General features: G+C 46.6%; 1 protein-coding gene across 5 annotated transcripts in view; it reads right to left on the bottom strand.

The window, feature by feature from the left end:
- The window catches only part of TSNARE1 (t-SNARE domain containing 1), a 495,466-nt gene that overhangs the window by 440,965 nt on the left and 26,944 nt on the right, over positions 1-27,557 (bottom strand). The window contains exon 1 of one of the 5 annotated variants that reach the window (XM_062626957.1): positions 20,661-20,681. The exons of the other annotated variants lie outside the window; for them this stretch is intronic. The gene's annotated coding sequence lies outside the window, so the exon portion shown is untranslated. Of the gene's footprint in view, positions 1-20,660; positions 20,682-27,557 lie in introns of those variants that run through there. 5 annotated transcript variants of the gene reach the window in all.

Below are 27,557 nucleotides of genomic sequence, written 5' to 3'. Positions count from 1 at the left end.
TCAACTCAGCATCCCACAGAGCAATGCCACGGTGGGGGGATATACATGGATAAGGATGTGGAGCTGCACGGTGGGAGAAGAGCAACAGTGACCCAAGTCCAGCATCAAGCCCGCATCACTAGCTTTGAGGACAAACAATGTCCTCAATTCTTTAGCATCCTTAAAAACAAAACTGGCATCCATGTGTAAAACAGCATTTGTGAGGTTCAACAGCAACACCTGCAAAGATCAGGACAGGGATAAGGAGAAAATACAACAAGATCTAGTAAGGACCTGGGCAGAATAAGGGCATCAACATGGATATTGTATAGAATCACAGAATGCTTTGAGTTGGAAGGGACCTTAAAGCTCTTCTAGTTCCAACCCTTCCATGGACAGGGCCACCTCACACTAGACCAGGTTATATCTCCATCTGCTTTAGGAAACAAAGGCATTTATTACATATACCTGTGTTCATGCATATGTATTTTTATGTACTTTTCCAATCACTGTGCCTCTACCTGAAAGCACAAATGACCAGAGTCAAGAAGAAAACCACTTGGTCACACAAGAGAGGTTTGAGTGCTGAAGCTGATGCTCACTGCTTCCACCCTGACACGAATCCAGGCTTAGTGCAAGTCAACCTCTTACTTGCATCACCCGAATGGCTGAAGCACGGGTCAGGCCAGTTAAACAACATCCCCAGGGAGGACCTGCTGCTGTGCTTAGCATGGAGTGACCTCTCCAGACCTTGGTAGCCTCTGGCAAACCCTTGGCCATGTGGCTGAAGGCCAGGGACGATGCTGTGCTTGCACCTTGTACACCCCTTCCAGCTAAAGTGCCTTCACCAGTGCCTGCTCAGCGCAGATCCCAAGCAGGGGGAATCAAGGAGCAAAAAACAACTCCAATGTGTGGTCTTTAAGGGTATCATGGAGTGAAAACCAGCAAATTTGAAGAGGAGGAGATATGGCTTCTCTGCTGTAACAGATGTTCTTCTATAGCTTTGCTCCCAAAAGACTGACGTGGCTACCAAACAGCGAGGCTTTCAAGAGCATCCCATACCCAACCTAAGGTGACCCTCCCCAAACACTTCCTACCAACATCACTCATCCATACTATGCAGCATGTACACAGACACATCCCCACGGTACACACAGAGTGGGGAAAGGGCTGTCAGCAAGTATCCAAGAGTACAAAGACAACACAAAATCAGTTATGAAGTTGGGCACATCAACAAATCAATGGGGGCCAACAAGCTGTCAACGCAACCAGGGACCATCACGAGAGCTGGTGGGAGGTAAATATCTTGACCCCAGCTTGGCTGACACCATCAACGCATCTCAAATTGCAAAGGGACTTTCACATTCATCACATTTGGTGCTCTTCATCATTCACACCACCAAGCAACACCCTGTACCAGGCCTGTAGGGTCCAGCAAAGGTGAGATGGATCACAGATAGAGATGCCACAACATCTCCCTCCTCAATGCTAAACCAATCTGCCCCTATACCCGGTTGATGACAGCTTTCCACCCCATCAGTTCCATGGCAGCTCCCAAAGGCTGCTGGTCCTATCTGCCACACAAGAAGCTGCATGTCAAAGCAAGAGATGGAAAGGCAAAGCTATAAAGCTAAGAAAAGATGCCTTTAGCAAGATTTGATTTAAGGCATGACTGTCTCGTACAGTGAAAGCCAAATCCTCTCGCTTTCAGCTCAGATCCTTGTAGGAGGACAATTTATGCTACCTCCAGCCAAGCACGGTGCTGGGGGACTACTGAGGACAGCAGTAACACGACTAATGCTCTTTAGTCAGTACTGCTGCAAGCAGATCCAGGGGCAACAACCAGTGATGTTGAGGGAAACATCACCTGTATCAAAAGGGGCACCCATCCCACTGATTCAGGTAACACGAACATTACACAAAGCTCTGGTCTCTCCCCATACATGAGCCTTGCAGTGTACAGGGAGGATGAATCAGAGCTGCTGTCTCAAGGGACACCATGGAGGAGTCATGTAAATCCACAGCAGCTCCCTACACCTCCAAGTGGAGATAAAGCAGATGGGAGGGAGGGAAGAAGAACAGTCCCAGGAAAAGCCAAAGGAGCTTGGCTTCAGCTGTCCTGCCCAAGAACAGAGCTGCTGCTGAAACAGATACCAAGTGCCCTGGGAGTGGACCAGTGAGCATCCAAGGGATGCACACACATCCCACCTGCATGGCATGGGGCTAGCACTACCCTGCTTGCCCTTCACACTGCACAAGGGGACCAACAAGGCTTTATTTACTCTGGCAAGAGTTTCCAAGAGAAGGAACATGAAGTTCATGTAGAACAATACGGTTCTCATTGATTTTAGGGAATCTGGGGGCAGACTTTTTAGTAGGGCCAAGGCAGGACAAAGGGTAATGGTTCTAAACTAAAAAAGACTTAGAATAGATAAAAGAAAGAAATGTTTTATGATGAGAATGGTGAAACACTGGATGAGGTTGCTAAGAGAGGTGGCTCATGCCCCATCCCTGGCAGTGTTCAAGGCCAGGCTGGACAGGGCTCTGAGCAACCTGGTCTAGTGGAAGGTGTCCCTGCCCAAGGCAGGCAGGTTGGACTGGATGAGCTTTGAAGGTCCCTTCCAACTTGGACTATTCTATGATTCTAGGTCTGTATGGCATCTTTAAGCACCTGGGTTTCAAAACACTGCCATTCTCCTTATAGAATCATAGAATAGTTAGGGTTGGAAAGGACCTTAAAACTCATCCAGTTCTAACCCCCTGCCATGGGCAGGGATACCTTACACTAGACCATGTCACCCAAGGGTCTGTCCAACCTGGCCTTGAACACTGCCAAGGGATGGAGCATTCACAGCTTCATTGGGCAGCCCATTCCAGTGCCTCACCACCCTCACAGTAAAGAACTTATGCCTTAGATCCAATCTAAACTTCCCCTGTTTCAGTTTGAACCCATTACCCCTTGTCCTATCACTACAGTCCCTAATGAAGAGTCCCTCCCCAGCATCCCTAATCTTCTGTACACAGCTAGCTCTAGAGATCAAAGACGTGAAACCATCAAAAGACGAGCACAAAGACAACACAGGGAGAGCATGAAAATACGGCCTAAGCTCTGAGTCTGCTCTTGAATAAGGTCGCTCTCCTCATGAGTGAAGCTAAGGCAAGACACACAGGGACTCCTTCCCCATCCTCCCCATCAAAACCTTCATAAACCAGCTCTCCCTTTTCCCAGATCAGTTCAGTTGAAAGGAGGGTGAAACTCCTACAGATGAAAGCCAGGTTAAAAGAAAAGCATTTCTCAAGGGCAAAATGTTATTTTCATCCTTGCAAATAACTCTGCATCCAAGCCCCATCCTCCCATGGGCAGATGACTTCTCATTCAGAGATGCTTTTACCATATACTTCCTAAGTCCTATTAGAATCATAGAATAGAATCATAGAATCATAGAATAGTTAGGGTTGGGAAGGACCTTAAGATCATCCAGTTCCAACTCCCTTGCCATGGGCAGGGACACCTCACACTAAAACATCTCACCCAAGGCTTTGTCCAACCTGGCCTTGAACACTGCCAGGGATGGAACATTCACAACCTCCCTGGGCAACCCATTCCAGTGCCTCACCACCCTCACCTTGCTCAGACAAGACCTTCTTCTAATCTAGAGGGAAAAGTGGCACACCTGATTAGAAATGGGAAGAAAACTATTTCATTGTCACAGGTAAGGATACAGACACCATCAGTGCCATGAAGTGTGTCATCCAGCAATAACCTGCAGCCTCTGAGCTGGGCTGTACGAACAGGTACAAAAGGAAGCACTGATCCCTCAAAACATCACTGCTGAGTGTGGGAACACAATATCCTTGTTAGAAGAAAGGGGATATAAACCTCTGAAGTGCTACAGGGTTATAAGATTTCCACATGAGCAGAGGTGCAAAAGTTGAGGGTTATAATTGGTTGCAAGATACCTGCAAACATCAACAAATTAAAACCTGCAATTGGAAAGAGGAATCATTTACTTCACTGTCCAGGCTTCTTTAATATCCTGAACCTAATGGGGGAGAACAATCCAGCCACAATCCAGTTAAACACTTCAGTTTATATCATATTTGAGAGACCACGAAGAGGTCTGCTGAATCAAGAACTTCACATGCATGAGGATGCTGAGGCGCTGGCACAGGGTGCCCAGAGAAGCTGTGGCTGTCCCATCCCTGGCAGCGTTCAATGCCAGTTGGACACAGGGACTTGGAGCAACCTGCTCTAGTGTGAGGTGTCCCTGCCCATGGCAGGGGTTTGGAACTGGATGATTTTAAGGTCCTTTCCAACCCAAACTATTCTGTGATTCTATGATTCTATAAGATGAGCATCAGGCAGATAAACTGCAGACTCCTTAACATATCCATCTACCTTGCAACAGCCATTAAGGGTGCAGTAGTTCCTAATTTTCTCTGTTACAAAGAAAATGCAGTGTCCATTCATCACTCTGTTACCACAGGACTTTTAATTAATGCACCTACTTGCTTTACTCAATTAATGCCAACGAGGAAGCTCTTCTTCATGCACTGCATTTAGCTCCTATGCTGCTCTGGTCACTGTATGCTTAGTATAATAGTATTTTTTAAGTATTAATAAACATTTCCTATATAATCCTATAGATTTCCTATACATATTCTTTATATATAAAGCTCCCTTAAAAAAAAATGGATGCAATTTTCCCAGCTACAAAAACTGAGAGCTAAAATTGCAGCAATGATTTGTATCTGCCCGGAGCAGCAATCCCAGCCTTTGGTGACCTCTGCGGGAATGTACCAAGCCAATTGCACACTGTGACAGCAGCCTTGCCCTTCCTCTATCAGCAGCTTCCTGTTGCTGGCTGCAAGAAATGTCAAAAGGGAGCACAATAAACATAGGTGTTAGTGAGCAGGCTGGCGACAAGCAGCCTAGAGGTTTAATCAAGATTTGGATCAAATTGTGTGAGGTGTTTTGTATACATTGATCTCATTGAGTTGTTACAGCTACAGGATGTAATTCCCAACCACCTGCCTATTTAATCTATGAAAATCACCATCAGCAACTCAGCTCAGTTCTCCTCCTCCATCCCCAGTTGTTTACCAGAATCTTCATCAGCAGATGAGTGGCAAACCACCTCATCCTTCAGCATCCTGCACATGGGACATCGCCAGCAGCACTTTCATGTCATCTTGACAAGGAAAAACTAGCCTATGAGGCAAACTGAAGTGTTATAAAGCCTCCAACCATAGCTAGCAGCGGACAGGGTGAATGTCATGACCTTCTTAGAGATTAAGGATTGGAACTGGATGATCTTAAGGTCCTTTCCAACCCAAACCTTTCTGTGATTCTATGATTAACAGGCAGGACAAAGTGATGTGCTGCCTGACAGTTTGCCTTGTATTGCCTAAGACACAAGAGTTCCAACTTCTTGTTGAACACCACCATCACTGTACTGGTGATAAGGATGCTTTATCTGCTGGGCAGCCTAAAGAACCTCTCCTTCACACCCTTACTATAGAAAGGATAAGAAGCAACAGGGGTTGAGAGCTTGGGAATTTGTGACTCCAGCTGCCAGCCTCTTCTGCTCCAGGAAGAGAAATATATGAAGAGTATGATGAAGAGCATGGAAGAGACACTTACAGGACAAGAAAGTTGGGGCTGTTCAGCCTGGAGAAGAGAAGCTGCACGGAGACCTCAGAGCAGCTTCCAGTGTCTAAACGGGGCTACAAGGATGCTGGAGAGGGACTCTTCATCAGCGACTGTAGCAATAGGACAGGGGGTGATGGGTTCAAATGAAACAGGGGAAGTTCAGGTTAGATATAAGGAAGAAATTCTTTACTGTGAGGGTGCTGAGGCACTGGAATGGGTTGCCCAAGGAAGCTGTGAACGCTCCATCCCTGGCAGTGCTCAAAGCCAGGTTGGACACAAGGGCTTGGAGCAAGCTGCTCTAGTGGAAGGTGACCCAGCCCATGGCAGGGGTTGGAACTGGATGAGTTTTAAGGTCCCTTCCAACCTAACCCAGTTTCGGATTCATAACCCCTGGGCTTCTGAATCTTACCATCAGCAGGAGATGCACTTAGGTCTGGATTTAAAGCATCACAGGCTCACGATATCCCTGTCTACTGCAGTGTATTCCTAAGAGCACCTAAAATCCAGGTGATTCTCCATCAGGAGAAAGAAACCCAGGAGCAAAGACCAAAAAGCCTCACAGGGGATCTCCCAAGCATCAAGACCAAACAATCCTACCAGTGCCCATGAGGACACAGTATCCCCAGATCCCATCTGCTACCCTCCTCCTGAGATGTTTACAGGAGGAAACCACCTCAGCCGCCCAGCTCACCAGTCACCCAGGTGCCTTGAGCCTTCTCCAATCTGCTCCACCTACGCCTGTGCATGCAAAACAAACCCCAGGGCAGCTGTGTTTTCCCCAGCAGAGCAAAACAGCAGACTTGGAGAAGGGAGATCCATCTGGAAAGCAAACATTGTGAAAAGCATCCTGCCAGTCCCCTCCACTGCTCTGCTCCGACCCTCTGCTCCTGCAACACTTGCAGCACTGTGTGCAGTTCTGGTGTCCTCAACATAAGAAGGACATGGAACTGTTGGAACAAGTCCAGAGGAGGCCATGAGGATGATCAGGGGCTGAAGCACCTCCTGTATGGAGACAGGCTGAGAACACTGGGGCTGTTCAGCCTGGAGAAGAGAAGCTGTGTGGAGACCTCAGAGCAGCTTCCAGTGTGTGAAGGGGGCTACAAGGATGCTGGAGAGGGACTCTTCATCAGGGACTGTAGAGATAGGACAGGGGGTGATGGGCTCAAACTGAAACAGGGGAAGTTCAGGTTAGATCTAAGGAGGAAGTTCTTTACTGTGACAGTAGTGAGGCACTGGAATGTGTTGCCCAGAGAAGTTGTGAATGCACCATCCCTGTCAGTGTTCAAGGCCAGATTGGACAGAGCCTTGGGTGGCATGGTTTAGTGTGAGGTGTTGCTGCCCATGGCAGGGGGTTGGAACTGGATGATCTTAAGGTCCTTTCCAACCCAAACCATTCTGTGATTCTATGATTCCAGCAGGACAAGCGTGCCCAAGGGCAATGTCAGCCATTCATGGTGATGGCAAGGATTCAGAGAAGAAAAACCTGGTGTGGGAGATGACACGGAAATACATTAAGTTTCAATGCAAAAGGCAAGGAGGCTGGCAGAACTGCACACCAAAGCTTCAACTGGTAGAAGGCAGAGCAGTTCTAATGAAGACACAATGGATCCAACCCCTGTATACTGATACACACTACAATGATAACATCATGCCAATCCATCCAGGACTTTCATCATCTGCTTGGAACTGGGATGGAAACATCCTCTTACAACATGCACACTGAACACACCCTCTTAAGTAGTATACTTTAGGCTTTACTTTCTTTTCTCTTTCCTGTTTCTTCTTTGTCTGAAGTGCCATTAAACTAAATTGTGTCTGCCTGTAAAGATAGAGAAAATGTTACTGACTCTTTAGATGAGATTCATTTCAGGACTGTGGCCAGACCGATGATATTGGTGGAACAAAAATCATTTCTAGTTGGATAACGAGGTTGCAGTTCTATGAGTAATTCTCCTGAGTTACACTCCCAGCACCATGGGTGTGGGTGACACATTCATTCCTCCCCTCCCTTTTTGAATGGAAAATGCCATCCAAGCACGCAAACACAATGTTTATTACTGAGAAACCAACAAAAATCGTGAGGTGGGGGCACAGATTGCAGCTCACTTGTACAGGGTCCAACACGGGTCCTATCTACGAGTTTGCTGGTGGGTTGTCCAGGAACATCACCAAGCTGCAACACAACCCAAGGTACGTCATATCCCCAAAACCTAAAGAGCCTTTTGGGGAGAAATCAGGACAGTACCAAGACAGTTCAAGATACTGTACACCTCTACTAGCAATGACATGGAAAGATTAACCCAAGCTTCCTCACTCCAATGTTCACATCTCACTGCTGGGCCACCTCGCATCTTTGTGCATGGTCCTGTACACACTGCAGGGTCCAACTGCCTGTATCAATGCCACATTGCTCCCAGCTCGAAATAGTGCCAGTGGATTGCAATCAGCTCCCTCTTTTAAGGAAGCAAAAGCTTTTACAAAGAACTCACTTGAATTTTTAATGTTATCAAGGCTAAGCTGGATGGAAATTGGAGAAGAGGAAAACTGGCCCTCTCTGCTGCATCTGGACCCATCACCTGCCATTACTCAACTGCCTTTCTGAGGATTCTCCATGCCTTCCCGTATGCCATCCCATGAAAATAGTTCAGGACAGTTCTTGCTGCAATGATATCAACTCTGTTTCTTGAAGAGGATGAATTAGCCCATAGAACCAGTGGAAGATGGCTGAGGCAGAGAGCTGGACCTTTACAATCCAGTAACTACAGTCCAAAAACCTGAAGATGCAGGCTCAGAACCTCTTTCCTAGTGGTACAAACAGCATAGAATCACAGAATGGTTTGGGTTGGAAAGGACCTCAAGATCATCCAGTTCCAACCCCCTGCCATGGGCAGGGATGCCTCACACTAGACCATGTCACCCAAGGTTCTATTGAACACTGCCAGGGACGGACCATTTACCACATCTTTAAGAAGCATCAAGGAAGACATGCAGGTGGTTACAGGCTGTGCAGGCAACTTATGTCCCCACAGTTGGTTTGACTGTTCCCCAGATTCCTGCTTTGCTGGCTTATTCCCCCATCAACCCACTGAGTTATTCCACCAAGCTAACCACAATACCAAAGAGCCTTTGAAATGAACACAATGGGCTCACAAGCATCTTCCATCATACAGAACTCACATTAAAACATACACCCATCCTCACCTCCCTCCCTGACATTCATCACATGGAATGCCAAGTGACATTCCCTCCCCGCATCATGTCAAGAGGCTCCCAACAGCTGAGCGTGCTCATGGGAAGCTGCATTTGCAGCAGCAAGAGCATCACTCTCCTCCTACCAGGCTTCCAAGCAGGGCTCCAGCTCCACCGCCATGCCTGTTCCAGCAGACGATCTGTTGCTTGAGACACAACAAGGTGCCTTTAGAGCACTGTTTCCTCCATGCACATAGAGGACAGACATCCTTCAGTACATGGGAGAACCAGGAGAACACAGGTTTCCCAATATTCTACAGCAGCAAAGGGCTACCATGAGTATTTTCTCACAAACCACCGCTAAAGGTCTCATCCATGTTCTGGCTTTGCCACCACTGACACAAGAGCAGTAAAACTAGGAGCCAGGAGACAAACTGAACCAACCTCTGTAAAAAACCTCAAGCAGAAGGTGAGAACAAACACAAAATTTGGGGGTTACACCACCATGACATCTCACGAAGTTGGGCAGCCCTAAGTAGAAGAAGCTTCTGAGAACCATTTGTGAAAGCATCTTCATCCACCATGCACACCAACTGCTCATCCTACAGAGAGGTTTTGGGCAAAGATGTGACACTGCACTACTATACCAGGGCAAAACACTGATACCCATGCTACATCTGGCCATAGGACTTTGCAGCTCTAGCTGAGAATGAGCAGTTCTATAAGAGGGAGCATCAGATCCTGACTCAGAGCCCTGAAGGCATTGTGAAAACCCTGTTTAACGCCAAGGCACCAGTACAGCAAGCCAAGTAATTCCCAAGGTCTTGCTGCAAACCCCAGCTGATTTTGGTCCAACTTACCTCCCTCATCCATGGGGTTGACAATTCCTTCATGGCTCATCAGGCTATCAGGACCACAGCAAGAGAAGTGATGGCATCTCAGCCACCTCCTGGCTTAGCAGACACAGCTGCCTGCACTCGATCCATATTTTTGGGCTGAAACTGAGATGCAAACTGCTGCAAAAATAACTGCCACGGAGGAGGGGGTGCCTCTTCTCTGGAAACACAGAGGCACTTTCCATTTCTTCCCTCCCTGTCCCTGGATTTTACCAGCCCATAGAAGGAAAGAGGAATTGCATGACTCAGAGGGAGAGTCATCTTCTACCCGTTACAGAGATGCACAGATACACCCAAGGAGCTGGGTGAGACACTGTCTTCTGTCCCAGGCCATCAGTATCACACTAACCAACACCAGCCCTGTAACATGCCCATGAGAAAACACAGACAAGAGGCAACAGCAGTACCAAGAAGCAGAAGCTAAAATACCATGACTGTCCCAGCTGTGGTGAACAGATGGAGGTTTCCTCCATTCCATCACAGTATTCAAGAAACCACCAAGCCAACCATGAAGGTCCTCATCCCATGTGCAGAGGAGGTCATGGAAGGAGAAGTATGCACTTTGCTGCATGGATCAATGTGGTTGAGGTGTAAGAACTACACCTAGGAACAAAGCGAAGACGACATCTCTTAGTGACGCCTGCAGTATCTCACATACTATGTTGGCTTGCCTGCTTCACAAGCTTTGAGCTTGTGGAACACATCTCCAGAAGAAGCTTGAATTTACTGGCGTATATTTTTCATTGTCTCTGGTTTGACTTCATTTTTGTTGTGGTGCCCAAATATCTGACTGCTGAAAGAACGGAGTGGATGCTGAGGTGCTAGCACAGGGTGCCCAGAGAAGCTGTGGCTGCCCCATCCCTGGCAGCGTTTAAGGCCAGCTTGGACACAGGGGCTTGGAGTAACCTGTTCTAGTGGAAGGTGTCCCTGCCCATGGCAGGGGCTTGGAACTGGATGAGCTTTAAGTTCCCTTCCAAACCATCCTATGATCGGTAATGCACATGCACAGAGGCACCTGGAGATGTTTCCTCTGATGCACAAAGATAGATGTGAAGCCAGATTTCTTACTGTGCAACAGCCCTGCACCAGTGGCAATGCCAGATGTCAGAATTGAGCCCCTGCAACACTGCAAAGTTCACTTGATGGGTACAGATGCTGCAGCCCCCATGGTACATTTCCAACACCAGCTGTTTTCTCACTCCCTCCTTACCTCTAAATACAGTAATAAAACATGGATCTGGAGATTGAACATGGCAAAATGACTCTCATACACATAAAGATATCAATGCATTTCAGAAAGGCCTTCAGAGTCACTTATCTGATGACTAGACTCCACTGACAGCATTTATGAACTTAAAAATGCATATTAGGCTCCAACATCCTCTTCCTGTCACTCTCTTTAGGATGCAAATGCAATTTAACACAATTAGACAGGATAGAAAGCCCAGAGCTTTAAACAGGATCAACTGCATTCCAGTTGTTGGGCAAGATAAAGGGGTGCCAGCTCAACAGGCAACTGGACAAAAGCACATTGCAGATCTGGATAGACTTCAGGTCAGCATGGGGATGTGCTCGCAGCCCAGAAAGCCAACCATATCCTGGGCTGCACCAAAAGGAGCGTGACCAGCAGGTCCAAGGAGGTGATCCTGCCCCTCTACTCTGCTCTTGTGAGACCTCACCTGGAGCATTGTGTGCAGTTCTGGTGTCCTCAACATAAAAAGGACATGGAACTGTTGGAACAAGTCCAGAGGAGGCCACGAGGATGATCAGGGACTGGAGCACCTCCTGTATGAAGACAGGCTGAGAACACTGGGGCTGTTCAGCCTGGACAAGAGAAGCTGCGTGGAGACCTCAGAGCAGCTTCCAGTGTCTGAAGGGGGCTACAAGGATGCTGGGGAGGGACTCTTCATTAGGGACTGTAGTGACAGGACAAGGGTTAATGGGTTCAGACTGAAACAGAGGAAGTTTAGATTGGAGATAAGGAAGAAGTTCTTCCCTGTGAGGGTGCTGAGGCACTGGCACAGGTGCCCAGAGATGTTTTAAATGCTGCATCCCTGTCAGTGTTCAAGGCCAGGTTGGATGGGGTTTGGAGCAACCTGCTGCAGTTCTATCTGGGTGAAAAAAAAACAACCAACCAATCACACACCCATCGAGTAATCCTAAAATTGTCAGCAGGAAAGCAAAAGGTTTCATTTCCAAAAAGAAATAACTCAGTCTCATCTTTAACACTAGAAAATGCCAAATTCCAAGACAGGAGCCAGGGTACATTGCTCCATTTGCTGATGTGTTACCTGAAATGCTCAATGTTTAGGCATCAAAGAGACAAGAGGAGGAGAGAGCTCTTGGCGTGAGGCTTCAGGGTTCTGAAGGCATTTATTGCCACTGCTTCACTTTCAGATGAGAACTGAGAAGCTGACAAAGTGTCTGGAGGTACCTTAAAACATTTCTCATCACGACTGCTCTTTGCAGCTTAAAACTGGCATGGAATAGATATTTCTATATAATCTGCCTTCTCCCACAGAGAAATCAGTTATCCCTAATTCTGGGCAATTTTCCTAGTAAAAGACCCCCCAGAAAAGCATTTTTATTACTGCAGACTGCAATTTAAGAAATTAGATTTTTTTTTTTTTTTTAAAGGAACAGATTTATTAGTCCAAGCCCCAGTGAGTTCAGAGAAAATTTAGGTGGTAACAAAGAGCTTGACAATACGTATCCAGGAGAAATCCACAGAACCCCAGACTGGTTTGGGTTGGAAGGGACCTTAAAGCTCATCCAGCTCCAATCCCCTGCCACGGGCAGGGACACCTTCCACTAGAGCAGGGTGCTCCAAGCCCCTGTGTCCAACCTGGCCTTGAACACTGCCAGGGATGGGGCAGCCACAGCTTCTCTGGGCACCCTGTGCCAGCGCCTCAGCACCCTCACAGGGAAGAGCTTCTGCCTAAGAGCTCATCTCAGTCTCCCCTCTGAGAGGTTAAAGCCATTCCCCCTTCTCCTATCACTATTCAGTTTATCAGCTCTACCCCTGCAAGAAGCAATGAGCTAGAGAACCACCTTAACCACAGGTACAAGGTACCAGATGCTGCAGCTTCATGCTTGGCATGCGGAAGGTGCTTGGGCCAGTCCCGCATCCCAGTGCCTTCACCTCCCATCCTGAATCTGACACAACAGCACTGCCCCCTGTAAAGTGCTTTGAGATTTCCAGATCTTACATAAGTCCAGGTGTTACTGCCTTGGAGCCCAAAGCAAACCACTGCAGAAAGCTAATGGTGCGGGTCTATCTGAAAATAGACAGAAATCCCCACCAAAAACACCTAAGTCGTCATGATAGAAAAATAAATCCCAGCAGATTGTTGCTAGCATTATGTGAATCATCATGTTGTTATAGCAACTTCATATCTGCATCGACTCTGAAAACCAAGCACAGCTGAAATAATATAACAGCATTAAGCAAAAATGATATATAACAAGATAAAAACGGCTCGGCTCGATCTCAGAGGAGCACCCACACTTCTTTCTCACCCTCTTCCCTCCCTTTGAAAACATTGCCTTCCTGTATTTAAACAAGAAGAGACTTATGGAGGAGAAGCAGAGCACTAACAAGCCTTGGAATTCAAGGAGAACCTTCAAAATGAAGAACCACCTTCAAACGACCCTGGAAATGGTTGCCCAGAGAGGCTGTGGCTGCCCCATCCCTGGCAGTGTTCAAGGCCAGGTTGGATGGGGCTGGGAGCAACCTGCTCTAGTGGAAGGTGTCCCTGCCTGTGGCAGGGGTTGGAACTGGATGAGCTTTAAGGTCCCTTCCAACACAAACCATTCCATGATTCTATAATATTAAGTGTCATTCCCAGTTTTCACCACCAGCCGCAGCCAACAGACCCTCCTGTTCCTATGTACTGCAAAATCCATGCATTGCAGGAATTAGATAAATCATGTATTTTTATAAATTCTATAAATAATTTCAATATAAATTCATCCATTGCATGAATTCTATAAATACATATGCACCCTCTCATCCTGCTCTTATCCAGAGAGGTTCCAGCCAGAACAGCAGATGCAGAAGGAAGACCAGGGATGCACAAGGTCTATTATTAGAACTGCAGGTATTTGTGGTTCTTTTATTACTGGAGAAGGGAAAAGTGGTTCCTTCCATCAGAGGAGCCAAGGAAGAAAGCTTAATAAACACACTGAATTCAGAGACTTGGCAGAGAAGCAGAGCTCCTCCGAAAGGAAGATGTTCCCATCAACCTCCAAGACATCACAAGAGCCTTAAAAGACAGGGCTTCACCACAATCAGTGCCAAGGATGCCCAGAAAGCATCACTGCTCATCCTCCCCATGGGATGCTGTCAGCATCAAGGGTTGAAAGGCGAGGAAGGGAAATATTTGTGAGATTTGCACTGTTACAGAATCACAGAATGGTTGGGGTTGGAAAGGACCTTAAGATCATCCAGTTCCAAACCCCTACCATGGGCAGGGACACCTCACACTAGACCATGCCACCCAAGGCTCTTCCTATCCTATCGCTACAGTCCCTAATGAAGAGTCCCTCTCCAGTATCCTTGTAGCCCCCTTCAGACACTGGAAGCTGCTCTGAAGTCTCCACTCAGCTTCTCTTCTCCAGGCTCAACAGCCCCAACTTTCTCAGCCTGTCTTTATATGGGAGGTGCTCCAGTCCCTGAGCATCCTTGTGGCCTCCTCTGGACTTGTTCCAACAGTTCCATGTCCTTATGTTGAGGACACCAGAACTGCACACAATACTCCAAGTGAGGTCTCACAAGAGCAGAGCAGAGGGGCAGGATCACCTCCTCTGATCTGCAATTTCATGTTTCAACCAAACTAAAAGCAGATCTACAAAACAAGCAGCTCTAGTCCCAACAAAGTCCTATCACTCAATTAATTAAAAGCCAATAAAAAGAAGCAGTCTAACTTACTCTTTCAGAGTTCAAGACAGCAAAAGCATCACTGTGCCCCAGACAGAAGAACTCTGGTTTAGTTTTTTTCTTCTTAAATGCATTTATTGATTAATGTTCCCTTGCAGGCTGTGCAATGAGTCACTTCTTACTGCTCTCTAAAGTGCAAAGGGATGGAGAGGAACAGTACTTAAAGAGAGGATGGAGACACAGAGCCTGTTAGAAAAGCTTTGGAGGGGATCACAGATAAAGCAAAGCAGCTCCTTACACAGGCTCCAAAACCTTTTCTCTGTCTTCTTAGCTTTCCCAAGGTCTGAGTCTGGCTGTCTGCTTGCTTACAGCCAGTACAGAAAGCCACCCCCTCTTCTCCTCCCAAAAATAACTCACCAAGGTTGCTTCCTCTCTAGAAAAGCTTGGGAAGAGAGATCCGAAGCTCTAGTAGCAAGCAGGAAGGATGCTGCTCCTGCAATGGACTTGGGGGTTCTCAAGTATGGACAGGACTATCACTGCCCCAGTGAAATAGGATCAAGCAAGTTGATGTAAGTTGATATCATCAACAGCACAAGGTATTTTGTCTCTCTTGCCCTTGCATCCAGAGAACCCCCAGAAGCCACCAGCTCAGAGTGAGCCACAAATGTCCACACGAGTGGCTGAAGACTGCAAGCAGCAGTTACAATCGGTTTTCTACCAAGGATGAAGAGTCCATCAGATCAGCAATGCCAAGCTCAATGAAAAGCTCATGAACAGCTTTATCTCAGACTGGATCTGCAGCAGCCCAGTTGGGTTCCACAGCTGCTCTCACAAGTCTCAGGACCTTCATTCACCTTTCAAGTGCTCCCTTCATCAACAGAAGCTTTAAGGAAGCAAAGTCAGCACGGAGGGGTGACACGAGTCTGCAGAGAGGCGGGACAACAGGAATGGCACAAGTGAGGGCAGTCTTGATTTATGTTGAGCGTCGATGGGTGAGGGCTAGAATAACCCCCACCATGACAGCAAAGGAGAGCCCACCCTAGCAACTCTCAGCAGCATAACCCAGACCCGCTTGAACCAAGCTCATCAGCCCCATGCAGCTCAAAGGGATGAAAATATAACTTCCTAACCCCAAAAACACTCCAATTGCCAACTCAAATCTCCATAGGGATTGTGACAGCACAACAGCTACTGCAGAACCGCACCACCATGTGGTTTAGATAGACTTTGACCAACAGACTCAAATCCCTTGACTGACCTGCACCATCTATCCAAGGATGGGAAGTCGAAGATACCACGCAGAGCACATTGCACCATCCATCTCCATGTCTGCAAAAGCTACCTGATAACTACCAGATAGATGCTGTGCAATCCAGATTGATGCTGGGATCCCTTCAAACTCGTGCTCAGTCCTTGGGCAAGAAGGACCCTGACCCTTTGGAGCTCCCCAGCGCTGCTGCAATAATACAAAGCCCAAAAAAGCACCACCTGAGTCCAACTCCTGTCCATGTATAGTGGCAAAGAACACCACCTTCTGGGCATCTTCTAATAGAAGATGCTCATTCTCATTGCAGGGAGGTTGGACTGGATGAGCTTTGAAGGTCCCTTCCAACCCAAACCATTCCATGCTTTTATGATTCTATGCAACTACTACAGGGATGGCCACAACCACGTGTCATACCTCAAGGCAGAGATCTTCTGCCTTACCTAGAATGGCATCTCTTGTCTCTCACTTTTCTATTTATTCTACCTGAGAAAGAACTTTTATTTATAAAGAAACAAAAATGAACAAAATCAAGCCCAAAAGTGATTCAAAACCTCATAAAGCATATAAAAAACCCCACCAAACTTAAGACAGAATCTAGGGAAACTTTTTCCCTGCCACCTAGCCTGCTTCCAAAGGGTTCACATGCCAGTCTAATAATAAAACTGTCATACGGGGTGATGTGATTTTAGCTTGGAAGCTGAAGGTTGCTATGGGAGGCTGTTCCCAGCAGCAGCACTGCATGGTGTTTGTAAAAGGCTCCCAGCACCAGACACAGCTCTGGTTTTTGAGTAGGAAGAAAGGCATTCTTTTTCCCAATGAAATCCCAGAAAAAGCAGCAATCCTAGAAAGAGATGGGGAGAAAAAGAAGTAACACTTTGGGCTGTAATTCAGATGCCTATAGAAGTGCGGATGCAGTAAAATCCCATTATCAAAGCTAAAAGCACTGGGTAAATCAGTGCACATCACTCGAGCTGGGGTTGCTGTATTTGCCAACAGCAGGTTTGCTCCGATGTGGGAGAAGTTACAGGCAACCAGGTGTTCTCACACACCTTATAATCAAGGAGGAGAAATGGGAACAGTTATGGCAACGCCTCTGGAAGCAGCATGCTAAGCTGCAGGGTATGTTGACTGTGCATTTAAATGCTGGCGCTATGATAAAAATGAGGTATCACTTCACAACAGGTTGAAGAAGTTTATCCTTGCATGGGAAAAGCTTTTTAGAATATTATATATACATTTAGGGAGCTGTGGAAGGGATAAAATTCAATGATTCTATAAAATTCTATGATTCTAAAATAAGATCTATGCGCAGAGAGCTATGCAAAGCTGGTCAAATACAAATGACTCTCTTACAAGTGACAAACAAGGAAATATAGAAGATATTTTCTATACCAAATTGCAAGATTTAGAAGCCTGTTAGAGCCTGCAGGATTGACAGAGGAAACCCAAGGAGGAGGTTTACCAAGGACTTAACCCAAGGACATAGTGATGAAGCAGCAGGAGGCGGAGATGGAGTAGCTATGTACCTTTATATAGGGAACTGAAGACTACCAAATACTGATTTATAGAAGGCTTTTACTTCAAGTTGTCAAAGCTTCCAACCATTAGGTGCTTTCATTCTTGCCAGATTAAGTAAAGCAGAATTGGTAGATGAGACGTATGTGGATGTGTGTCTACATAAGGTTAATGTAAAGACAAACACACAACTGTGTTATAGAGCTAACAAGGAGAGATGCTATGCTGGACCTTGCTCTCACCAAGGAGGGGTTGATAGGGAATGTGAAGCTCAAGAGCAGCCTTGGTTGCAGTGACCATGAGATGGTAGAGTTCAAGATGCTTAGGGCAGCAAGGAGGGTGCACAGCAAGCTCGCTGCCCTGGACTTGGAACTAGAAGATCTTAAGGTCCTTTCCAACCTTAACTATTCTATGATTCTATGACTTGAGGAGAGCAGCTTCCAGTACATAAAGGGGACCCACAAGAAATCTTGAGAGGGACTTTTTGTAAGGGCCTGTAGGGACAGGACAAGGGGAACGGCTTTAACCTGCCAGAGGGGAGACTGAGATGAGCTCTTAGGCAGAAGCTCTTCCCTGTGAGGGTGCTGAGGCACTGGCACAGGGTGCCCAGAGAAGCTGTGGCTGCCCCATCCCTGGCAGTGCTCAAGGCCAGGTTGGACACAGGGGCTTGGAGCAAGCTGCTCCAGCAGAAGGTGTCCCCTGCCTGTGGCAGGGGTTGGAACTGGATGAGCTTCAGGGTCCTCTCCAACCAAAACCATTGCATGATTCTATTTAAAGGACAAACTGAGAAAGCAAGAATATTCCTGATGACAAATACATAGAGTAGTAAATGACACCTTTTGAGCGCTTACCTACATCTGAGCTGTCAGCCGAAAACTGGTGTACTCTGTACTGCAGTCAAGAAATGAACCACCTTTTCCTTTACAAACTGACAATAGGAGATGCTGTTTATTACAAAATGACCACCAGTTTCAGCAGAAATAAACCAGAAAGCCAAATCCTTCTGTTCACAAGGCTGTCGGTGTACACTTGCCTCTGTCTCTAAAGCCTCTCACACTTGTACCTAAGTGAGCTGCAATAACTAACTCTCACCCAGAACTGGCTCACTGGGGATCCAGAGCTTTGGTCCGCTCAGAGCAAAGGTTGGAACTAAGAGGTCTAAATTGGGCTCAAAATGGGTAGGAAATAGCAAAAATTAGTTTGATTTAGTGCTGCTCTATTTCAGCCACGTTACTTTAACCTGTCAATGCAAAAAGGCTGTAATATTATATTTTATATTTTATATATTAATAATATATTCATATAAGTAACATATATAGACACACATTATATACATTTTATATGGACACATTATAAAAAAGAGATGCTTTCCTGTTCCACACTGTTGTAATTGTGAATAACTAAACCTTTTCACTTACAACATCCCAAAGACACAGACCTAAATGTTAACCACAAGGTCTCAGGAGATCAGGGAGATGATTTTCAAAGGCTCCCAGATCATCAGTGGCATCAACACCAACACCAGCAAGGATAAAAGGTCACGATCTGCTGTCTATCACAGAAAGACTCTTTTCCCACTCTGGTATCTTGTTTTCAGAGGATCAGTGCAGACGTGCTGTCTGTAGGGTTGGAGGAAACCTGGCTGATGACGCAGGAGCCTTCAGTTTAGTGGATCAGTGGAGCATCTGCTTTATATGGAAAATAGGATAGCAAGATGGGCTGAAAGCCAAACCAGGTCTGGAGCCCTGGTAGATGTAAAGAAGTAGATGTAAAAAGTAGATGTGAACCTGGAGGATAAAAGACTGCACCCTCAATCCTACTCAGTGCCGCTATCCCCAATGAGATGCTCATTCTTCATCAACACCAAGAGCCAGCAGGCAAGAGATCCTCCAGAGAGGTTCACAACCATGAACTTATGTGATGCCCAAGCTGATTTAAACTATGATGGAAGTCACACGTAGGTGTGATCTTGTCCTGGGGTAATGGCTGGACTTGATGATCTTAAGGGTCTTTTCCAGCCTAGCTGATCTTATGATTCTATGATCTTAAGAGAAGAAGACAAAGAAAACTGATTTAAGGCCAATGCTGAGATGCTGGAGGAGATCCCGAAGCACGGATCCACTTGGGTTCTGCACATCCCAGATAAGCATTTCACAATGTCTGACACAAAATCCCACCATGGACCAGAGAACCTTTGGCCAACAGGAATTTTACCAGAACACACAGTTAACCCAAACAGAAGTCTCCATCAAGGAATCAGTATTTAAGTGCCCACATACTTCACCAGCAACAACCCTGAGCCCACAGTACCATGCAAGAAAGACACTGAGATGCACCAACTACAGCAGCAGTACGAGGAACACATCATCTAACAGAAGTTATTATATTAACTATTATTGCTACAAGCAGACCAAATGATTGTAGAAGACCTCGCTATAAGACCAAGGCTTCAGAGCCCAGCCAGCCCACCAGCATCTATCACCCATCACATCCCGCTCTGTGTCCCAACACTCCTGTTAATAAGCTCACGGATGCCCTTCCCAACAGTCTCAATGCCTTGTCAGCAGAAAATCAAACCAATCCAGGCCTGGAAGCAGCTGCAGCAAATAACTCCATCACATTCAGCATTTTAACTTCTCCTATTGATGAATACAGTCAAGCTTGAAATCTCCATTTCCATTATCAGCCTTTGTGGTATTAAGGTAATCATGCAGACCAGTGATAAAATGATCCTGGGAACTCCGGAGCACAAGAATTAGCATATGGGAACACTTTCTTTGTTCCAGCATCCCTTTTTGACTATGAAGAGGGCTTTCTTCCCCAGAAATTAGGGTAAAGAACACCATGCTTAACAAGAAAGCACTGCTGATACAGAATCTGAGTAACAGGGCAAGCAGGTACTGGATGTACATCTCCAAATAACCGCTAAGATCATCGGGTTTTGAAACAGAACAGCTGCTGAAAAGAGATATTCAAGCTGCCTTGAATTACCTCTATTTTACGCAGCCTGGATGGAAGGGCAATTCTGATTCCTTCCAGAGTGATTCTGAAAATCATCAAAAATGGTTCTTTTAACAGCATTCATTTCTCCCCATGATGGGAACAGGAACTCTGTAGCCTTCCTAAATGCAGAAATCTCTGCTCACGCTCTTAGAGCCCTTTCTCAGCTGTCCATCCACCAGACAAAAACAGCTGCAGCACCAGCACACCATCACCAGGTCACAGTCACAGAGAGTGACTAACAACAACAAGATGTGAATTAAAAGGAAAAGCAATGCCTACCTTCCCAAAGAATTTGCACTCTGCTGTTCACCTCCAACTTGCTCTTTCAATTCCTACAACAAACTGTAATGTCATTCTGCTCTTGTTGGCAATAGATGCTTTATTATCCCGAGTGTGGGCAAAGAAACAATTTGTAACCAGATTTTAGGATTATTTAAAGAAGGGGGGAAATGAGTGCAAGCTAATAAAATAGTCCTATTTGGGAAAAAAAGCCTAGAAGTCTTTAACTGAAGCACTTTGCTTCTGATAACAACAATTGAGAACACAGATATAATCATCTATTTCTCTCATATATAGTAAAAAATCGTTGCAAAAACAAAGATAAATCACATGGGACAGAATCCAACCACAATCTTCCCCACTAACTCGAGAAGGATGCTCTATTGAATATTGCAGGTGTGATCACACTGTAACAAAAAGGCACCATGCCATGAAGTCCTAGAAATTATTCCCTCTCAATACCTCCCCTTCCCTGCAAAGATGCCAGGGGGCTGGATAAAAAACCATGCTCCCAAATCAAAGTGAAAGACACTGAAGAAATATGGAGGATCCTTCAAACAATCCTTTGAATCACAGAATGGTTTGGGTTGGAAAGGACCTTAAGATCATCCAGTTCCAATCCCCTGCCATAGGCAGGGAAACCTCACACTAGACCATGGCACCCAAGGCTCTGTCCAACCTGGCCTTCAACACTGCCAGGGATGGAGCATTTACCACTGCTTTGGGCATCCTGTGTCAGCACCTCATCACCCTCACATTAAAGAACTTCTTCCTTATATCCAACCTGAACTCAAAAGAGCTCCATGGGTGATGAACGAGCTCAGAGAGACTCCACAATCTCAACTGGTGAGTTTCAACCAGGAATCCCAAACATCTTGTCTGGCCACAATTTTGGGTCCAGAGAAGGGCAACGGAGCTGGTGAAGGGTCTGGAGCACAAGTGTGAAGAGGACTTGAACACGAGTTGATTCTTCCACTTATGTAAAGCATTCAGGAAATGTAGTCTGATATAAGTAAGAATTTAAAACACCAGGCTAAGCAATGCAAACTGATGATGGACACAAAGTGTTAGAACGTACACAGGCCTATCACAACCTGAAGCCAACAAAAAGGATGTCACCACCACCTCAAAAAGCAACTTTGCCCAAGACTTCTATTTCAGGCAAGCATAGGAAAAAAGACAGAATAATATAGAGATTATGATTAAAAATATAATTATTAGATATAAGGTCAAATGTTCAAGGTCAGGTTGGAAGGGGCTTGGAGCAACCTGCTCTAGTGGAAGGTGTCTCTGCCCATAGCAAAGGCTTGGAACTGGATGAGCTTTAAGGTTCCTTCCAACCCAAACCATTCTATGATTCTTAAAGAAGCCTTTTATAAACAGTGTAAAAGGGTCATTAAATGCCATGAAAAAGGCTCTTGCACAACCTGCTCCAGGTGACAGAACACCCCGAAATCTCTTTCCGATCAAGCTTCATCGACATGAAGCTTTCCCCTCTGCATTTCAATGGGAAAAGAAAGTCCAAACTACACACGGGCTCAGAAACAGCCGTCCTGGAAGATACTAAAAATATTATCATCTAAACACAGGAAGGTCAAAAAATAAACTCTTAACTGCCTGCTCAACAGAACGCAGAAAGCAAGTCTATTCTTAAGCACTCAGCAAGGCCAGTGAATTTGGGGAAAAGACAGATGGAAGAACATGTAGGAGAATATGTTCCCTGAATAATTCCACAAATAGGCTACCAAAAGTCAAGAGGGATGCTTTGTCACTCGGGATGCAGAAGTCACAGGAGATGCATTACTTGACATTCTCCAGCAGGAGATCTTCTGGAGCACATAGAGAAGGCTTTACTACTTGTTACCATGGGACTGCCTCCAGACACTCACCCCATGGTTTTCCCATCTTTGCAAACAAAACGGCCAGTCTCCCATGGTCATGGAGTGACAGATGCCGCTTTCTCAGCCTTTCCCAGCAATGTGGTGATGATCACCACAGAGAATTACAATGGTACAAGAACCAGCAATGATCTGCGCTGCTTTTCCCATTGACCAGTCCCATTCTCCTGCCCTTTGAGTTGCTCCCATAATCTCAAGCTGTTGGACAGCTTCAGTCACGTTGGAGAGGAAAAAAAAAATGTAATAGAAAGAATCCTAAAACATAATTACCACCCCAAAAATTAAGTGAATTAAGAAGGGCTGAATCAAGGAAAGAAAGATGAGTGAACACCAGCAGAGACTCTTCATTAGGGACTGTAGCGACAGGACAAGGGGTGATGGGTTCAAATTGAAACAGGGAGAATTCAGGTTAGATATAAGGGAGAAGTTCTTTACTGTGAGGGTGCTGAGGCACTGGTACAGGGTGCCCAGAGAAGTGGTGAATGCTCCATCCCTGCCAGTGTTCAAGGCTGGGTTGGACAGAGCCTTGGGTGGCATGGTTTAGTGTGAGGTGTTGCTGCCCATGGCAGGGGGTTGGAACTGGATAATCTTAAACTCCTTTCCAATCCTAATTATTCTATGGAGAAATAGACCAAAACACAACACTCGCAGCAACTCTCCAGCACATGGGTTGTCTATGAGTAAATGAATGGGCAACCAGCTAGAGTTATGATTTTGTTTCGGTGGGGATAGCAAAGAGAGATGGGGAGTGGCAGAAGGTGTGTTAAGAAGTGAATGCACATCTGTAGGAAACCAGGTGCGTCCTACTTGCTCTTCAGCAGATGGAGTGCGGAGAGCAGATGGAGATCCTCCTCCTGAGGCTCACAGAATCACAGAATGGTTTGGGTTGGAAAGGACCTTAAGATCATCCACTTCCAACCCCCTGCCACAGGCAGGGACACCTCACACTAGACCATGTCACCCAAGGCTCTGTCCAGCCTGGCCTTCAACACTGCCAGGGATGGAGCATTCACAACTTCTCTGGGCAACCCATTCCAGTGCCTCAGCACCCTCACAGTAAAGAACTTCTTCCTTATCTCCCAGCCTGAACTTCCCCTGTTTCTGTTTGAACCCATTACCCCTCATAACCTAGACATTTCTTTTGTGACATCCTGCCTGGTGTACCCATAAATAGCAAGGTCAATCTTGGTGTTGTAGCCAACAGTGGTGCACCCAGCCACTACTGTTCCAGCTCTAAAGTCACTTCAGTCACTTGGGCTGCCTCTCATAATCTGCCAAACACCAGATTATCTGTATGTTGCTGTCCAAAAATCTCCTGTGAGGAGCAGACATCCCATAACGATAAGCCTCAAATCCATGTTATTGCTCCTCAAGCATAAAGCACCCAACCAGCATATTGCAGTGTGTTTCCACCATAAACCTGTGATGCTGTGACGAATGCATCCATCCACATTACTCCCCCATTTGATCCAGAAACTGGGACCACAAATAAGTAGAGCAGGTGCCTAGCAGTTAAAACAAAGACCTGATCTTTCTTGCTTTACTCCAAACACCAGACCTACATCATCCATTGCATTAATTTGCTTTCCTAAAGATTTTTGCCATCTACGACATATTCTTGTTTGCACTCAAGTCACAGCAAAATTGATGAATGCCAACACAGCTGGATGTCAACAGCCCTTCCACTAAACTGCAGTGTGAAAATTAAGGGAGTGCCAGAAAAACACAGCAACATTCCTGTAGGACTCCAATCAAAAGTCATCTCATGGAGATGGAAACAATCCCAGGTGCAGAGGAAGCATGCACACATGGCAGGGTTTGTATCAGTGCAGCTTCTAACCAAGTCACAGCTGCCTTTACTGCAATAACCCTTGTTGGCATTTCCAGTTGTGAGACAGGAAAATCAGCTGACGTGAGCATCTTTGCCTTTGGAAAAGAAGGAAGGAGAAGACACAGAGACCTCTCCAAGGCACATAAAGAATAACAGAATCAAAGAACAGTTTGGGAAGGGACCTTAAGGTCATCCAGTTCCACCCCCTGCCACAGGCAGGGACACCTCACACTAGACCATGGCACCCAAGGCTCTCTCCAACCTAGCCTTGAACACTGCCAGGGATGAAGCATTCACAACTTCCCTGGGCAACCCATTCCAGCGCCTCAGCAGCCTCACCGTAAAGAACTTTCTCCTTAGATCTAACCTGAACTTCCCCTGTTTCACTTTGAACCCATCACCCCTTGTCCTATCACTACAGTCCCTGATGTAGAGTACCTCCCCAGCATCCTTATAGCCCCACTTCAGACACTGGAAGCTGCTCTGAGGTCTCCACGCAGCTTCTCTTCTCCAGGCTGAACAGCCCCAGTGTTCTCAGCCTATCTCCATACGGGAGGTGCTTCAGCCTCTGAGCATTCTCGTGGCCTCCTCTGGACTTGTTCCAACAGCTCCATGTCCTTCTTATGTTGATGACACCAGAACTGCACACAGTGCTGCAAGTGGGGTCGAATGAGAGCAGAGCAGAGGGGCAGGATCACCTCCTTTGACCTGTTGGTCATGCTCCCTTTGATGTAGCCCATTCTTCTTTCTTTTCCACATACCAAGCTAGCTAAAGCAGTCCATGTTTTCCAGTTTTCACCACCAGCATTTATTTATCACCATCCTCAATTCTGAAAGCAAACTCCAAGTGATGCTGCATAATCCTCCTGCAAAACTAAACTGAGATGGATGGAGGGCGAGAGGTATAATTTAAGACAGCTTATATTGCTCACAGCACCAAGAACACTGAATTCAGGCTGCAGGAAAGGTCACTGGTAAATTGAAGTCAGCAGAACACAAACCACGTCTCTATAGGAAAAGGAGCTAATTTGGGCAGTCAGGGGAAAAGAACAACCAGAGAGCAAGTCTGGGTATTCAAGAGCCTTCCTCACCACTGACATATGACCACACTCATCTTCAGGGGCCCTGAGCATCTTACTTGAAGCATACAAGATTTGCAGTAGTGCCACCAATAGCAGCACCCAGGGTGACAGAAACCTTCTCCTTGGCAAAGACATACATACCGACACAGGAGAACACTCTGGAGTTACCTCCCACCCCGTTTTGACCAGAGCTGGCCACAAAGATCATGCGAGGGCTGGAGCAGCTCTGCTCAGGAGCCAGGCTGAGAGAGCTGGGCTGGGGCAGCCTGGAGAAGGCTCCTGAATGGAAGACCTTAGAGCAGCTCCAGTGCCTAAAGGGGCTACAGGAAACACGCAGAGGGCTTTGGACAAGGGCCTGTAGGGACAGGACAAGGGGAATGGCTTCATACTGAAAGGGGGGAGACCAGGTTAGATATAAGGAAGAAGTCCTTTATACTGTGAGGGTGGTGAGGCACTGGCACAGGGTGCCCAGAGAAGTGGTGAATGCTCCATCTCTGGTATTGTTCAAGGCCAGGTTGGACAGAGCCTTGGGTGACACGGTCTAGTGTGAGGTGTCCCTGCCCATGGCAAGGTGGTTGGAACTGGATGATCTTAAGCTCCTTTCCAACCCAAACCATTCTGTGTTTCTATGGAGTGAGAGACTTCAGACTCCCCAAAACCCACCAGACCAAAAAAATCCATTTCCGAAATCACTGCAATGGTGCTCCTCCGTTCTCACTTTCATACCCCTGCCCCCTATACTGCCTTTGTATTTAACACTCTGGTTCACCAAGCCCACTGTGCTCTTTCACCACCTCATAAACCCCATCTGACTCTCTGCTCTCTTGCTAATACAGGGGCCGGCAGCTCATGTTGTAAATCATATCAGTGAAACACTCAATTAAAAATAACAGCCCAAACCTCCTCCATTGCAGGAGAGCCTTTAGAATTACAAATGATGAAAGTATGCTACTAAAAAAAGCAAGCTGAATTGAGAGCCATTTCTGAGGTGACAAAAAAGCCCAGCACCAAGACCAACCCAGCAGAACAAGGGCTGGGCTGCTCCAAGCACTGCTGGGCCATCAAATAACTATGATAGTAGGAAAATGGGTCTCAACACCCCCAGCTAGCAGTCACCTAGATCAAAGATGATGCCTGGCTCCCATCCTGGACCTGCGTGGTGATGCTGTAGGAGCAGGATGTTGATTGGCTCTCATCCTGGACCTGTGCGGTGATGCTGTAGGAGCAGGATGTTGATTGGCTCCCATCCTGGACCTGCGTGGTGATGCTGTAGGAGCAGGATGTTGATTGGCTCCCATCCTGGACCTGTGCGGTGATGCTGTAGGAGCAGGATGTTGATTGGCTCTCATCCTGGACCTGTGCGGTGATGCTGTAGGAGCAGGATGTTGATTGGCTCCCATCCTGGACCTGTGCGGTGATGCTGTAGGAGCAGGATGTTGATTGGCTCCCATCCTGGACCTGTGTGGTGATGCTGTAGGAGCAGGATGTTGATTGGCTCCCATCCTGGACCTGTGTGGTGATGCTGTAGGAGCAGGATGTTGACTGGCTCTCATCCTGGACCTGTGTGGTGATGCTGTAGGAGCAGGATGTTGATTGGCTCCCATCCTGGACCTGCGTGGTGATGCTGTAGGAGTAGGACATTCAGAGCACACCACTAACATCTGCTTGTGAGCTATTCCTCGGCCATCTCCTTGCCCAGCAGGACTCGTTATTCCTGCCTCACGGTTGGGAGCCAGGGGGAAGATGTTGGGATGCAGCTTCTAGGGTCAAGAAACAGCATCTTTGTGATGAGCACAAGCATTTGACCTATGGTGCTTACTGGAACTGTGAGAGAAAAGAGGTATCTCTGAGGCATTTTACAACTATTTGTATGATGGATGCTGGGAAATGTGAGGGATTTGGGGGTTGGGGGATTCCCTCCGCTTTTTGTCTGATCCTAGCACCTTTTATCTAAGCACCTATTAAACAAGTGCTGCCACCATCCTGCAATCCAGATGGGATGGCCCCCCACTTGCACCACTGCTTCACCCACAGCATCCAGATCCATCAGCAGGAGGACCTGCAACAGGAAGATGCGCCACAGCAT

The sequence above is a fragment of the Pezoporus occidentalis genome, unplaced genomic scaffold (genome assembly GCF_034315485.1).
Source record: "Pezoporus occidentalis ecotype Australia unplaced genomic scaffold, CSIRO_AGI_Poc_V1 ctg3, whole genome shotgun sequence".
NCBI lineage: Eukaryota > Metazoa > Chordata > Aves > Psittaciformes > Psittacidae > Pezoporus > Pezoporus occidentalis.
The sequence above is the reverse complement of the archived record's forward strand: the minus strand, read 5'-3'. Positions and strand labels throughout refer to the sequence as shown.